The sequence below is a fragment of the Chiloscyllium punctatum genome, chromosome 30 (genome assembly GCF_047496795.1).
Source record: "Chiloscyllium punctatum isolate Juve2018m chromosome 30, sChiPun1.3, whole genome shotgun sequence".
Classification (NCBI taxonomy): domain Eukaryota; kingdom Metazoa; phylum Chordata; class Chondrichthyes; order Orectolobiformes; family Hemiscylliidae; genus Chiloscyllium; species Chiloscyllium punctatum.
In genome coordinates this window covers 18643247-18658521 of record NC_092768.1, presented here as the reverse complement: position 1 = coordinate 18658521, position 15275 = coordinate 18643247, and the positions used below count along the sequence as shown (strand labels likewise).

At 56.2% G+C, this 15275-nt stretch overlaps 2 non-coding genes across 2 annotated transcripts; both read left to right on the top strand.

The window, feature by feature from the left end:
- Window positions 1-6241: 6241 nt before the first annotated feature.
- Window positions 6242-6406, top strand: LOC140455844 (U1 spliceosomal RNA). Its single transcript, XR_011953074.1, has one exon. It is a non-coding gene; the product is annotated as a U1 spliceosomal RNA (small nuclear RNA).
- Window positions 6407-11428: 5022 nt separating this feature from the next.
- LOC140455854 (U1 spliceosomal RNA) lies at window positions 11429-11593 on the top strand. The gene has a single exon (XR_011953082.1). It is a non-coding gene; the product is annotated as a U1 spliceosomal RNA (small nuclear RNA).
- The last annotated feature ends 3682 nt before the right edge of the window (window positions 11594-15275 follow it).

Below are 15275 nucleotides of genomic sequence, written 5' to 3'. Positions count from 1 at the left end.
AGAGCTATGACCTCAACAGCTGCCCGCAGCCCTGGGCAGGGTGTTCGGAACACAGTCAGGGTGACTGTGAAGAAGATTGAGGATCGTACACCGCTCGACCGCACCTTGTTTATTAAGAAGGTACTGTTGGGATGCTGTGGGTTCGCTGCAGTGGACGTGTACTGCCTGCAGGATTTCCCTGGGGCTGGCTACTTTGATGTGACTTTCAGAAGCGTGAAGCAGTGCGAACATCTCCTGAAGGTCTTCAAGGAGAAGGAAGGGGAGCCGCTGTTTTCCATCTTGTCGGTGACCCCATTGTGTGTGCTTCCTGCACAGAGGAATCAGGTTGTCACAATCCATGTGTACAACCCCTACGTTCCAGCGGCTGATGTCCTGACTTTCCTGGGAAGGTACGTCCAAGTTGAGGGAGAAGCCACTGATGTGATCGACCCCTTTGGGATCTGGACCAGTAAGCGGCAGGTCAGGGTAACTCTGAGGGCCGATGATAGTGGGAACATCCTCCACCCACCCTCGAGCTTCGCAATCGGAGGGAGCAGAGGCTACCTGACATATGCAGGGCAGCCGAAAGTGTGCCGAACCTGCGGGAAGTCGGGACACGTGGCGGCGGATTGCAAAGTGACCATCTGCAGGAACTGCAAACAGGAGGGTCACTTGACGGAGGACTGTCAGGAAGACAAGAGCTGCAACCTGTGTGGAGAGGCAGGCCACATGTATAAGACCTGCCCAAGACGGGGGGGCCCCACTTACGCACAGATGGCTGGAGGTGGCAATGTGAGCCGTGGACCCCCAAAGACCAGTAAAGTCCACCCGGAGAGCAAGGAAACGGAGTCTGGTAGCACCCAGAAAGAAGGACAGGCTGGAGTGAAGGAGGCGGCAGCCAGCGGTGAGACACAGCAGCTGATCCTAGCTCTAGCCGGGCAGATGGAAGAAATGGAGGAGGAGGAGGTAATCAAGCAGGCGGAGGAGTGGATACCTGTTAAAAACAGGAAGAGGAAATCTTGCCAGGCCCCCAAAGCCTCCCAGCAAAGGGGGAAAAGACAGCTGCACGAGGGAGGAACGGCCAGCTCTTCGGAGGGGGAAGATGGACGCACAGAAGGTCATCACCACCAGAAGAAGAGACAGAGCGCCGTCGGTAAAGAGGAGGGCATTTCCTCTCAACTAGGAAACAACGGACCCCCCGAAGTCCACCCTCCACCCAGTGAGAACCAGGAGGTACCCACTGCCCCACAACTACAGGCAACCGAGAGCTGCGATCCTCTGACAGTCCCACTGTCAGACACAGAACTGGATAGTGAGGACCCTTGCCCTGGCTCAATGACACCAGAGCGGGTAAATGACCCCAGTGAGGAGCTGGATAGCTACCTCAGCCCAGCGAAGGTCCAGCAGTTCGTGCTTACCTTGGGGATGTAGACAGCCACCCCAGAGACAGGACAGTCATATGGACAATGGTAACCCCATAAGCTGGGGGTTAAAGAAGTTTCATTTGCAGGGCACCCACTCAGTAGGTGGGTTCCGCTGAAGCCACAGCCAAATACCAAGAGACTGGATAGTTAATAAATGTAACTGTTAATAGGATAACTGTGAATTTGATTAATTCAATTTGTTCTTTGTAATGTTAAGAAATGCAATGTATATAACTATGAATGACATGGAAAATTGTACAAGTAACAAAGATTTATTTACATGAATAAAGTATATTTTGAAATAAAAAAAAAGGTTCTCCCAGGACGAGGCTATCCCATTGCACTTCGGGTGTGCTGGCGGTGGATTGCAAAGTGACCATCTGCAGGAACTGCAAACAGGAGGGTCACTTGACTAAGGACTGTCGGGAGGAAAAGAGCTGCAACCTGTGCGGGGAGGCGGGCCACATGTACAAGGCCTGCCCAAGACGAGGAGCCGCCACCTACGCACAGATGGCCGGAGGTGGCAACACGAGCCGCGGACCGACAAAGTCCAACGAGGTACCGCGAATCAGCAAAGGAACGGTGTCTGGAGGAACCCAGAAGGAAGGGAAGGTTGTAGAGGAGCAGGCGGCAGACAGCGGGGAGATGCAGCAGCCGACCCAAGCTCCTGCAAGACAGACGGAGGAAATGGAAGAGGAGGGATCAAAGGAGGCAGAGCAGTGGATTATCGTCAAAAACAGGAAGAGGAAACCTCTCGAGGGCCCCAAAGCCACCAAGCGAAGGGGGAAGAGACACCTCCAAGAGGAGGATACAGGCAGCTCCTCCGAGGGTGAGGACGGGCGCAAGAAGGGTCGCCTCCGGAGGAAGAGGCAGAGCGCCGTGGGGAGAAAGGAGGGCAACACCGCCCAAGAAGGAAAAGACGATCCCTCTGAGGGGATGGGTGAAGGCCTCCCCCTACCCGGTGAGAACCAAGGGGTACCCACCGGCCCACAGCTCCAGGGAACTGGGAGCAGCGTCCCAGTGACAGCCCTGCTGTCAGATGGAGAACGGGGCGATGAGGACCCTGGGTCCGACACGATGACACCAGAGCGGGGAAATGACTCCAGCGTGGAGCCGGACAACTACCTCAGCCCTGGGAAGGTCCAGCAGTTTGCTGTCACCACGGGGATGCACGCAGCTACCCCACTGGAGCAAGACCAGAAGAAAATGGACACTGGTAACCCCGTAAACTGTTAAAATGGGGTTTAAAATTGCCAGCATAAATGTACGTAGCATTAAAGCGGCTACGCGATGTGTTTCAACGCTGGCCTTCCTGGCCAACGTCAAAGCCGATATCCTGTTTCTGCAGGAGTGTGGGATACCGCACCTCAGCAGTTACAGGAGATGGTCGAGCTTGTGGGCCCACGGGCCGTCAGTGTGGTCGGGGGGCAACGATAGCCGCGCCTCCGGCCTGGGTATCCTGTTGCGGGGAGGCAACTTCACCATCTCCGAGGTTAAGGAGGTGGTGGGCGGGCGCCTCCTCGTCGCGGATGTTAAATACAGAAACGCTCCCGTGAGACTAATCAACGTGTACGCCCCAGTGGGTAAGAGTGAACGGTTGGCCGTCCTGCAACAGCTTCCACTGCTGCTGGCTACGTCCAGGCCGGTCATTCTGGCCGGAGACTTCAACTGCATCATTGATGCTGATGGACGATCCGGCGGGGGGGACAGTAAACCGGACGCTACGTCCAGGGCCCTGATGGAAACGGTCAAAGACGCCAAGCTGCACGACGTCTTCAGCGCCCCTGCAGACGGAGCGCAGCGTAGATACACCTGGTCACGGGCAGACGGGTCGATCCGCTCAAGGATAGATTACCTGTTTGTGTCCCGAACGCTCTCGGTCAGATCCACCGACGTCAAGCCGGTGTTCTTCTCTGACCACTGCCTCCTGCTGGCCGACTGTCACCTACAGGACGAACAGCGGGCGGGCAAGGGAACGTGGAAACTGAACACTAAGCTGTTGACCCCGGGAAACATCGAAGAGCTCAAGAGGGATTACGCAGGTTGGAGAACCGTGAAGCCCCTCTTTGAGTCTCCAGCGGACTGGTGGGAAACGGTAAAAGGGAACATCAAGAGGTTCTTTATCCTCAAAGGTGTCCAGGAGGCGAGAGAGAGGCGGGGAAAACTGTCCCAGCTCCAGGAAAGTATGCAGAACCTGCTCCTGCTGCAGACGATGGGGGTGGATGTCACGGAGGACCTCAAGGAGGTGAAGGGCCAGCAAGCCTCGCTCTTTGCCTCGGAGGCCTCCAGGATAATCTTCCGGTCCAGGGTCCGCTCGGTGGAGCAGGACGAGACGTGCTCACGTTTCTTCTTCCAGAAGGTGCACAAAGAGAGCTCCGTGCTCAGCAGCCTGAAGAAAGAAGATGGCTCGGTAACGTCATCTCAGGCTGACGTCATGAGGATCAGCAAATCCTTCTACGCCAGCCTGTATGACTCGAAGCCGACCGACAGCGCGGCCTCCCAGTCGTTCCTGTCCTCTATCACGGAGGTCCTAGATGACGGAACACGAGAGAGGCTGGACCAGCCGCTATCTCTGGATGAACTGACCAAGGCCCTCGAGTCCTTCGAAAAGAATAAAACTCCCGGAAGCGACGGCTTACCGGTCGAGGTTTATTCCGCTCTTTGGGACTTGATCGGCCAGGACCTGCTGGAGGTGTATGTCAGTATGCTCCGGGCAGGTACCATGAGTGAATCCATGAGGAAAGGCATCATCACCCTCGTCTACAAGCGGAAGGGGGAGAGGGAGGAAATTAGAAATTGGAGACCGATCTCACTGTTAAATGCAGACTACAAAATCCTGTCAAAGGTCATCGCCAACCGGGTCAGGTCTGCTCTGGGATCGGTGATCCACCCGGACCAAACCTGTGCTGTACCGGGCAGGAAGATCTCTGAGAGTCTCGCGCTCCTCAGGGATACGATCGCCTACGTGCAGGACAGGGGGGTGGACACATGCCTCATCAGCCTGGACCAGGAGAAAGCCTTTGACAGGATATCGCATACATATATGAGGGATGTCCTCTCCAAAATGGGCTTTGGGGAGGGAATCGGAAATTGGATCAGACTGCTCTACACCAACATTGTCAGTGCAGTCTCAATCAATGGGTGGGAATCAGATAGCTTCCCTGTAAGATCTGGAGTCAGGCAGGGATGCCCCCTCTCACCCGCCTTGTTTGTGTGTTGCATAGAGTCATTTGCCGAATCCATCAGGAAGGATGCGAGCCTGAGAGGGGTGACTATTCCTGGCAGCGGGGGCCTGCAGGTTAAGGCCTCCCTGTACATGGATGACGTCGCTGTTTTCTGCTCGGATCCGCTGTCCGTGCATAGACTCGTGTGCATCTGCGACCAGTTCGAACGGGCCTCGGGGGCCAAGGTAAACCGAGGCAAGAGCGAGGCCATGCTCTTCGGGAACTGGGCCGACCAATCCTCTATCCCCTTCACCGTCAGGACTGACCACCTGAAGGTGCTGGGTATTTGGTTCGGGGGGGCTGGGGCGTGCGCCAAGACCTGGGAGGAGCGGATCAGGAAGATGAGACAGAAACTAGGCAGATGGGGGCAACGGTCGCTCTCCATCGCGGGAAAAAACCTGGTCATCAGGTGTGAGGTCCTCTCAGTATTGCTATATGTGGCACAGGTCTGGCCTATCCCCAGGACCTGTGCCGCCGCAGTCACCCGGGCCATCTTCCAATTCATTTGGAGATCAAAGATGGACCGGGTCCGAAGAGACTCAATGTACAAAGACCGGTGCAATGGGGGAAAAAACACGCCCAATGCCACCCTCACCCTGATGGCCACCTTTGTGTGTGGCTGCATCAAGCTGTGCGTGGATCCCCGGTACGCAAACACCAAGTGTCACTACGTACTGAGGTTCTACCTGTCCCCGGTGTTGCGAAGGATGGGCCTAGCCTCGCTGCCGCGGAACGCTCCGAGTAGTTGGACCGTTCCGTATCACCTGTCCTTCGTGGAGAAATTTATGAGGAAAAACACCTTTGACCACAAGTCCATCAGGAAGTGGTCAGCACGTAGCGTCCTTGAGACCCTTCGGGAAAAGGAGAGGGCGGATCCTGTCGAGCGGTTCCCTGAGCAGACTGTCAAAGCCATTTGGCAGAATGCCTCATCGCCAGAACTTTCCAACAAGCACCAAGACGTGGCTTGGCTGGTGGTGAGAAGGGCTCTGCCCGTGAGATCCTTTCTTCACGCCCGGACTCTCTGCCGCACCACACGCTGCCCTCGAAGTGGCTGCGGGGGGGACGAGACTGTCACACACCTCCTTCTGGAATGTGCCTATGCAGAGGAAGTCTGGAGAGGAATGCAGTGGTGCTTGTCGAGGTTCGTCCCGAGCAGCGCCGTGACGCGGGACTCCGTGCTCTACGGCCTGTTCCCCGGGACTCACACCGAGACGAACATTAACTGCGCCTGGAGGATCATCAACTCGGTGAAGGACGCTCTCTGGGCGGTCCAAAACCTGTTGATCTTCCAGCTGAAGGAGTTGACCCCGACCGAGTGTTGCAGACTGGCACATTCCAAGGTCCAAGACTACGTGTTGAGGGACGCACTGAAGCTTGGGGCAGCTGCCGCCAAGGCGCGGTGGGGAAAGACCACCGTGTAAGATCGGCCTGCCGAAAGAAGCACAGGGGGCCCATACAGACGTTTTTTTGGGCTCTGCTGATGCCTCAGCCAAATATATGTATATATACAAGATGGAAAAAATGCACAGGATTGTAAAGGACAAGAATAAAGTCGAATCTGTGTTTGTAAATATGGACATATGTATGGCATGATCCAATGTACAGACCATCAAATCATTTATGAATAAAGTATATTTTTGAAATAAAAAAAAAAGGTTCTCCCAGGACGAGGCTATCCCATTGCACTTCGGGTGTGCTGACGCCTGCGATGTCCCCAAATGCGGGATACTCGACTGCAAAATTTGTGGTAGTGGGGGACTGCGTTCGCGCTCTCCTCTGATTTACAAACAGAAAGCAGATCTATCAGTAGATGAGGCTCACTTGTGCTTCATACGGCTCCCTATATCCCGCGTGTTGCGGCCTTGCAGCAGCGGACGTGTACTGCCTGCAGGATTTCCCTGGGGCAGGCTACTTCGATGTGACCTTCAGAAGCGTGAAGCAGTGCGAACAGCTCCTGAAGATCTTCAAGGAGAAGGAAGGGGAGCCGCTGTTTTCCATCTTGTCAGCGACCCCATTGTGTGTGCTTCCTGCACAGAGGAATCGGGTTGTTACAATCCATAAGTACAACCCCTACGTTCCAGCAGCTGATGTCCTGACCTTCCTGGGAAGGTACGTCCAAGTTGAGGGAGAAGCCACTGATGTGATCGACCCCTTTGGGATCTGGACCAGTAAGCGGCAGGTCAGGGTAACTCTGAGGGCCGATGACAGTGGGAACATCCTCCACCCACCCTCGAGCTTTGCAATTGGAGGGAGCAGAGGCTACCTGACATATGCAGGGTAGCCCAAAGTGTGCCGGACCTGCGGGAAGTCGGGACACGTGGCGGTGGATTGCAAAGTGACCATCTGCAGGAACTGCAAACAGGAGGGTCACTTGACTAAGGACTGTCGGGAGGAAAAGAGCTGCAACCTGTGCGGGGAGGCGGGCCACATGTACAAGGCCTGCCCAAGACGAGGAGCCGCCACCTACGCACAGATGGCCGGAGGTGGCAACACGAGCCGCGGACCGACAAAGTCCAACGAGGTACCGCGAATCAGCAAAGGAACGGTGTCTGGAGGAACCCAGAAGGAAGGGAAGGTTGTAGAGGAGCAGGCGGCAGACAGCGGGGAGATGCAGCAGCCGACCCAAGCTCCTGCAAGACAGACGGAGGAAATGGAAGAGGAGGGATCAAAGGAGGCAGAGCAGTGGATTATCGTCAAAAACAGGAAGAGGAAACCTCTCGAGGGCCCCAAAGCCACCAAGCGAAGGGGGAAGAGACACCTCCAAGAGGAGGATACAGGCAGCTCCTCCGAGGGTGAGGACGGGCGCAAGAAGGGTCGCCTCCGGAGGAAGAGGCAGAGCGCCGTGGGGAGAAAGGAGGGCAACACCGCCCAAGAAGGAAAAGACGATCCCTCTGAGGGGATGGGTGAAGGCCTCCCCCTACCCGGTGAGAACCAAGGGGTACCCACCGGCCCACAGCTCCAGGGAACTGGGAGCAGCGTCCCAGTGACAGCCCTGCTGTCAGATGGAGAACGGGGCGATGAGGACCCTGGGTCCGACACGATGACACCAGAGCGGGGAAATGACTCCAGCGTGGAGCCGGACAACTACCTCAGCCCTGGGAAGGTCCAGCAGTTTGCTGTCACCACGGGGATGCACGCAGCTACCCCACTGGAGCAAGACCAGAAGAAAATGGACACTGGTAACCCCGTAAACTGTTAAAATGGGGTTTAAAATTGCCAGCATAAATGTACGTAGCATTAAAGCGGCTACGCGATGTGTTTCAACGCTGGCCTTCCTGGCCAACGTCAAAGCCGATATCCTGTTTCTGCAGGAGTGTGGGATACCGCACCTCAGCAGTTACAGGAGATGGTCGAGCTTGTGGGCCCACGGGCCGTCAGTGTGGTCGGGGGGCAACGATAGCCGCGCCTCCGGCCTGGGTATCCTGTTGCGGGGAGGCAACTTCACCATCTCCGAGGTTAAGGAGGTGGTGGGCGGGCGCCTCCTCGTCGCGGATGTTAAATACAGAAACGCTCCCGTGAGACTAATCAACGTGTACGCCCCAGTGGGTAAGAGTGAACGGTTGGCCGTCCTGCAACAGCTTCCACTGCTGCTGGCTACGTCCAGGCCGGTCATTCTGGCCGGAGACTTCAACTGCATCATTGATGCTGATGGACGATCCGGCGGGGGGGACAGTAAACCGGACGCTACGTCCAGGGCCCTGATGGAAACGGTCAAAGACGCCAAGCTGCACGACGTCTTCAGCGCCCCTGCAGACGGAGCGCAGCGTAGATACACCTGGTCACGGGCAGACGGGTCTATCCGCTCAAGGATAGATTACCTGTTTGTGTCCCGAACGCTCTCGGTCAGATCCACCGACGTCAAGCCGGTGTTCTTCTCTGACCACTGCCTCCTGCTGGCCGACTGTCACCTACAGGACGAACAGCGGGCGGGCAAGGGAACGTGGAAACTGAACACTAAGCTGTTGACCCCGGGAAACATCGAAGAGCTCAAGAGGGATTACGCAGGTTGGAGAACCGTGAAGCCCCTCTTTGAGTCTCCAGCGGACTGGTGGGAAACGGTAAAAGGGAACATCAAGAGGTTCTTTATCCTCAAAGGTGTCCAGGAGGCGAGAGAGAGGCGGGGAAAACTGTCCCAGCTCCAGGAAAGTATGCAGAACCTGCTCCTGCTGCAGACGATGGGGGTGGATGTCACGGAGGACCTCAAGGAGGTGAAGGGCCAGCAAGCCTCGCTCTTTGCCTCGGAGGCCTCCAGGATAATCTTCCGGTCCAGGGTCCGCTCGGTGGAGCAGGACGAGACGTGCTCACGTTTCTTCTTCCAGAAGGTGCACAAAGAGAGCTCCGTGCTCAGCAGCCTGAAGAAAGAAGATGGCTCGGTAACGTCATCTCAGGCTGACGTCATGAGGATCAGCAAATCCTTCTACGCCAGCCTGTATGACTCGAAGCCGACCGACAGCGCGGCCTCCCAGTCATTCCTGTCCTCTATCACGGAGGTCCTAGATGACGGAACACGAGAGAGGCTGGACCAGCCGCTATCTCTGGATGAACTGACCAAGGCCCTCGAGTCCTTCGAAAAGAATAAAACTCCCGGAAGCGACGGCTTACCGGTCGAGGTTTATTCCGCTCTTTGGGACTTGATCGGCCAGGACCTGCTGGAGGTGTATGTCAGTATGCTCCGGGCAGGTACCATGAGTGAATCCATGAGGAAAGGCATCATCACCCTCGTCTACAAGCGGAAGGGGGAGAGGGAGGAAATTAGAAATTGGAGACCGATCTCACTGTTAAATGCAGACTACAAAATCCTGTCAAAGGTCATCGCCAACCGGGTCAGGTCTGCTCTGGGATCGGTGATCCACCCGGACCAAACCTGTGCTGTACCGGGCAGGAAGATCTCTGAGAGTCTCGCACTCCTCAGGGATACGATCGCCTACGTGCAGGACAGGGGGGTGGACACATGCCTCATCAGCCTTGACCAGGAGAAAGCCTTTGACAGGATATCGCATACATATATGAGGGATGTCCTCTCCAAAATGGGCTTTGGGGAGGGAATCGGAAATTGGATCAGACTGCTCTACACCAACATTGTCAGTGCAGTCTCAATCAATGGGTGGGAATCAGATAGCTTCCCTGTAAGATCTGGAGTCAGGCAGGGATGCCCCCTCTCACCCGCCTTGTTTGTGTGTTGCATAGAGTCATTTGCCGAATCCATCAGGAAGGATGCGAGCCTGAGAGGGGTGACTATTCCTGGCAGCGGGGGCCTGCAGGTTAAGGCCTCCCTGTCCATGGATGACGTCACTGTTTTCTGCTCGGATCCGCTGTCCGTGCAGAGACTCGTGTGCATCTGCGACCAGTTCGAACGGGCCTCGGGGGCCAAGGTAAACCGAGGCAAGAGCGAGGCCATGCTCTTCGGGAACTGGGCCGACCAATCCTCTATCCCCTTCACCGTCAGGACTGACCACCTGAAGGTGCTGGGTATTTGGTTCGGGGGGGCTGGGGCGTGCGCCAAGACCTGGGAGGAGCGGATCAGGAAGATGAGACAGAAACTAGGCAGATGGGGGCAACGGTCGCTCTCCATCGCGGGAAAAAACCTGGTCATCAGGTGTGAGGTCCTCTCAGTATTGCTATATGTGGCACAGGTCTGGCCTATCCCCAGGACCTGTGCCGCCGCAGTCACCCGGGCCATCTTCCAATTCATTTGGAGATCAAAGATGGACCGGGTCCGAAGAGACTCTATGTACAAAGACCGGTGCAATGGGGGAAAAAACACGCCCAATGCCACCCTCACCCTGATGGCCACCTTTGTGTGTGGCTGCATCAAGCTGTGCGTGGATCCCCGGTACGCAAACACCAAGTGTCACTACGTACTGAGGTTCTACCTGTCCCCGGTGTTGCGAAGGATGGGCCTAGCCTCGCTGCCGCGGAACGCTCCGAGTAGTTGGACCGTTCCGTATCACCTGTCCTTCGTGGAGAAATTTATGAGGAAAAACACCTTTGACCACAAGTCCATCAGGAAGTGGTCAGCACGTAGCGTCCTTGAGACCCTTCGGGAAAAGGAGAGGGCGGATCCTGTCGAGCGGTTCCCTGAGCAGACTGTCAAAGCCATTTGGCAGAATGCCTCATCGCCAGAACTTTCCAACAAGCACCAAGACGTGGCTTGGCTGGTGGTGAGAAGGGCTCTGCCCGTGAGATCCTTTCTTCACGCCCGGACTCTCTGCCGCACCGCACGCTGCCCTCGAAGTGGCTGCGGGGGTGACGAGACTGTCACACACCTCCTTCTGGAATGTGCCTATGCAGAGGAAGTCTGGAGAGGAATGCAGTGGTGCTTGTCGAGGTTCGTCCCGAGCAGCGCCGTGACGCGGGACTCCGTGCTCTACGGCCTGTTCCCCGGGACTCACACCGAGACGAACATTAACTGCGCCTGGAGGATCATCAACTCGGTGAAGGACGCTCTCTGGGCGGTCCAAAACCTGTTGATCTTCCAGCTGAAGGAGTTGACCCCGACCGAGTGTTGCAGACTGGCACATTCCAAGGTCCAAGACTACGTGTTGAGGGACGCGCTGAAGCTTGGGGCAGCTGCCGCCAAGGCGCGGTGGGGAAAGACCACCGTGTAAGATCGGCCTGCCGAAAGAAGCACAGGGGGCCCATACAGACGTTTTTTTGGGCTCTGCTGATGCCTCAGCCAAATATATGTATATATACAAGATGGAAAAAATGCACAGGATTGTAAAGGACAAGAATAAAGTCGAATCTGTGTTTGTAAATATGGACATATGTATGGCATGATCCAATGTACAGACCATCAAATCATTTATGAATAAAGTATATTTTTGAAATAAAAAAAAAAGGTTCTCCCAGGACGAGGCTATCCCATTGCACTTCGGGTGTGCTGACGCCTGCGATGTCCCCAAATGCGGGATACTCGACTGCAAAATTTGTGGTAATGGGGGACTGCGTTCGCGCTCTCCTCTGATTTACAAACAAAAAGCAGATCTATCAGTCGATGAGGCTCACTTGTGCTTCATACGGTTCCCTATATCCCGCGTGTTGCGGCCTTGCAGCAGCGGACGTGTACTGCCTGCAGGATTTCCCTGGGGCAGGCTACTTCGATGTGACCTTCAGAAGCGTGAAGCAGTGAGAACAGCTCCTGAAGGTCTTCAAGGAGAAGGAAGGGGAGCCGCTGTTTTCCATCTTGTCAGCGACCCCATTGTGTGTGCTTCCTGCACAGAGGAATCGGGTTGTTACAATCCATAAGTACAACCCTTACGTTCCAGCGGCTGATGTCCTGACCTTCCTGGGAAGGTACGTCCAAGTTGAGGGAGAAGCCACTGATGTGATCGACCCCTTTGGGATCTGGACCAGTAAGCGGCAGGTCAGGGTAACTCTGAGGGCCGATGACAGTGGGAACATCCTCCACCCACCCTCGAGGTTCGCAATCGGAGGGAGCAGAGGCTACCTGACATATGCAGGGTAGCCCAAAGTGTGCCGAACCTGCGGGAAGTCGGGACACGTGGCGGAGGATTGCAAAGTGACCATCTGCAGGAACTGCAAACAGGAGGGTCACTTGACTAAAGACTGTCGGGAGGAAAAGAGCTGCAACCTGTGCGGGGAGGCGGGCCACATGTACAAGGCCTGCCCAAGACGAGGAGCCGCCACCTACGCACAGATGGCCGGAGGTGGCAACACGAGCCGCGGACCGACAAAGTCCAACGAGGTACCGCGAATCAGCAAAGGAACGGTGTCTGGAGGAACCCAGAAGGAAGGGAAGGTTGTAGAGGAGCAGGCGGCAGACAGCGGGGAGATGCAGCAGCCGACCCAAGCTCCTGCAAGACAGACGGAGGAAATGGAAGAGGAGGGATCAAAGGAGGCAGAGCAGTGGATTATCGTCAAAAACAGGAAGAGGAAACCTCTCGAGGGCCCCAAAGCCACCAAGCGAAGGGGGAAGAGACACCTCCAAGAGGAGGATACAGGCAGCTCCTCCGAGGGTGAGGACGGGCGCAAGAAGGGTCGCCTCCGGAGGAAGAGGCAGAGCGCCGTGGGGAGAAAGGAGGGCAACACCGCCCAAGAAGGAAAAGACGATCCCTCTGAGGGGATGGGTGAAGGCCTCCCCCTACCCGGTGAGAACCAAGGGGTACCCACCGGCCCACAGCTCCAGGGAACTGGGAGCAGCGTCCCAGTGACAGCCCTGCTGTCAGATGGAGAACGGGGCGATGAGGACCCTGGGTCCGACACGATGACACCAGAGCGGGGAAATGACTCCAGCGTGGAGCCGGACAACTACCTCAGCCCTGGGAAGGTCCAGCAGTTTGCTGTCACCACGGGGATGCACGCAGCTACCCCACTGGAGCAAGACCAGAAGAAAATGGACACTGGTAACCCCGTAAACTGTTAAAATGGGGTTTAAAATTGCCAGCATAAATGTACGTAGCATTAAAGCGGCTACGCGATGTGTTTCAACGCTGGCCTTCCTGGCCAACGTCAAAGCCGATATCCTGTTTCTGCAGGAGTGTGGGATACCGCACCTCAGCAGTTACAGGAGATGGTCGAGCTTGTGGGCCCACGGGCCGTCAGTGTGGTCGGGGGGCAACGATAGCCGCGCCTCCGGCCTGGGTATCCTGTTGCGGGGAGGCAACTTCACCATCTCCGAGGTTAAGGAGGTGGTGGGCGGGCGCCTCCTCGTCGCGGATGTTAAATACAGAAACGCTCCCGTGAGACTAATCAACGTGTACGCCCCAGTGGGTAAGAGTGAACGGTTGGCCGTCCTGCAACAGCTTCCACTGCTGCTGGCTACGTCCAGGCCGGTCATTCTGGCCGGAGACTTCAACTGCATCATTGATGCTGATGGACGATCCGGCGGGGGGGACAGTAAACCGGACGCTACGTCCAGGGCCCTGATGGAAACGGTCAAAGACGCCAAGCTGCACGACGTCTTCAGCGCCCCTGCAGACGGAGCGCAGCGTAGATACACCTGGTCACGGGCAGACGGGTCTATCCGCTCAAGGATAGATTACCTGTTTGTGTCCCGAACGCTCTCGGTCAGATCCACCGACGTCAAGCCGGTGTTCTTCTCTGACCACTGCCTCCTGCTGGCCGACTGTCACCTACAGGACGAACAGCGGGCGGGCAAGGGAACGTGGAAACTGAACACTAAGCTGTTGACCCCGGGAAACATCGAAGAGCTCAAGAGGGATTACGCAGGTTGGAGAACCGTGAAGCCCCTCTTTGAGTCTCCAGCGGACTGGTGGGAAACGGTAAAAGGGAACATCAAGAGGTTCTTTATCCTCAAAGGTGTCCAGGAGGCGAGAGAGAGGCGGGGAAAACGGTCCCAGCTCCAGGAAAGTATGCAGAACCTGCTCCTGCTGCAGACGATGGGGGTGGATGTCACGGAGGACCTCAAGGAGGTGAAGGGCCAGCAAGCCTCGCTCTTTGCCTCGGAGGCCTCCAGGATAATCTTCCGGTCCAGGGTCCGCTCGGTGGAGCAGGACGAGACGTGCTCACGTTTCTTCTTCCAGAAGGTGCACAAAGAGAGCTCCGTGCTCAGCAGCCTGAAGAAAGAAGATGGCTCGGTAACGTCATCTCAGGCTGACGTCATGAGGATCAGCAAATCCTTCTACGCCAGCCTGTATGACTCGAAGCCGACCGACAGCGCGGCCTCCCAGTCGTTCCTGTCCTCTATCACGGAGGTCCTAGATGACGGAACACGAGAGAGGCTGGACCAGCCGCTATCTCTGGATGAACTGACCAAGGCCCTCGAGTCCTTCGAAAAGAATAAAACTCCCGGAAGCGACGGCTTACCGGTCGAGGTTTATTCCGCTCTTTGGGACTTGATCGGCCAGGACCTGCTGGAGGTGTATGTCAGTATGCTCCGGGCAGGTACCATGAGTGAATCCATGAGGAAAGGCATCATCACCCTCGTCTACAAGCGGAAGGGGGAGAGGGAGGAAATTAGAAATTGGAGACCGATCTCACTGTTAAATGCAGACTACAAAATCCTGTCAAAGGTCATCGCCAACCGGGTCAGGTCTGCTCTGGGATCGGTGATCCACCCGGACCAAACCTGTGCTGTACCGGGCAGGAAGATCTCTGAGAGTCTCGCACTCCTCAGGGATACGATCGCCTACGTGCAGGACAGGGGGGTGGACACATGCCTCATCAGCCTTGACCAGGAGAAAGCCTTTGACAGGATATCGCACACATATATGAGGGATGTCCTCTCCAAAATGGGCTTTGGGGAGGGAATCGGAAATTGGATCAGACTGCTCTACACCAACATTGTCAGTGCAGTCTCAATCAATGGGTGGGAATCAGATAGCTTCCCTGTAAGATCTGGAGTCAGGCAGGGATGCCCCCTCTCACCCGCCTTGTTTGTGTGTTGCATAGAGTCATTTGCCGAATCCATCAGGAAGGATGCGAGCCTGAGAGGGGTGACTATTCCTGGCAGCGGGGGCCTGCAGGTTAAGGCCTCCCTGTACATGGATGACGTCGCTGTTTTCTGCTCGGATCCGCTGTCCGTGCACAGACTCGTGTGCATCTGCGACCAGTTCGAACGGGCCTCGGGGGCCAAGGTAAACCGAGGCAAGAGCGAGGCCATGCTCTTCGGGAACTGGGCCGACCAATCCTCTATCCCCTTCACCGTCAGGACTGACCACCTGAA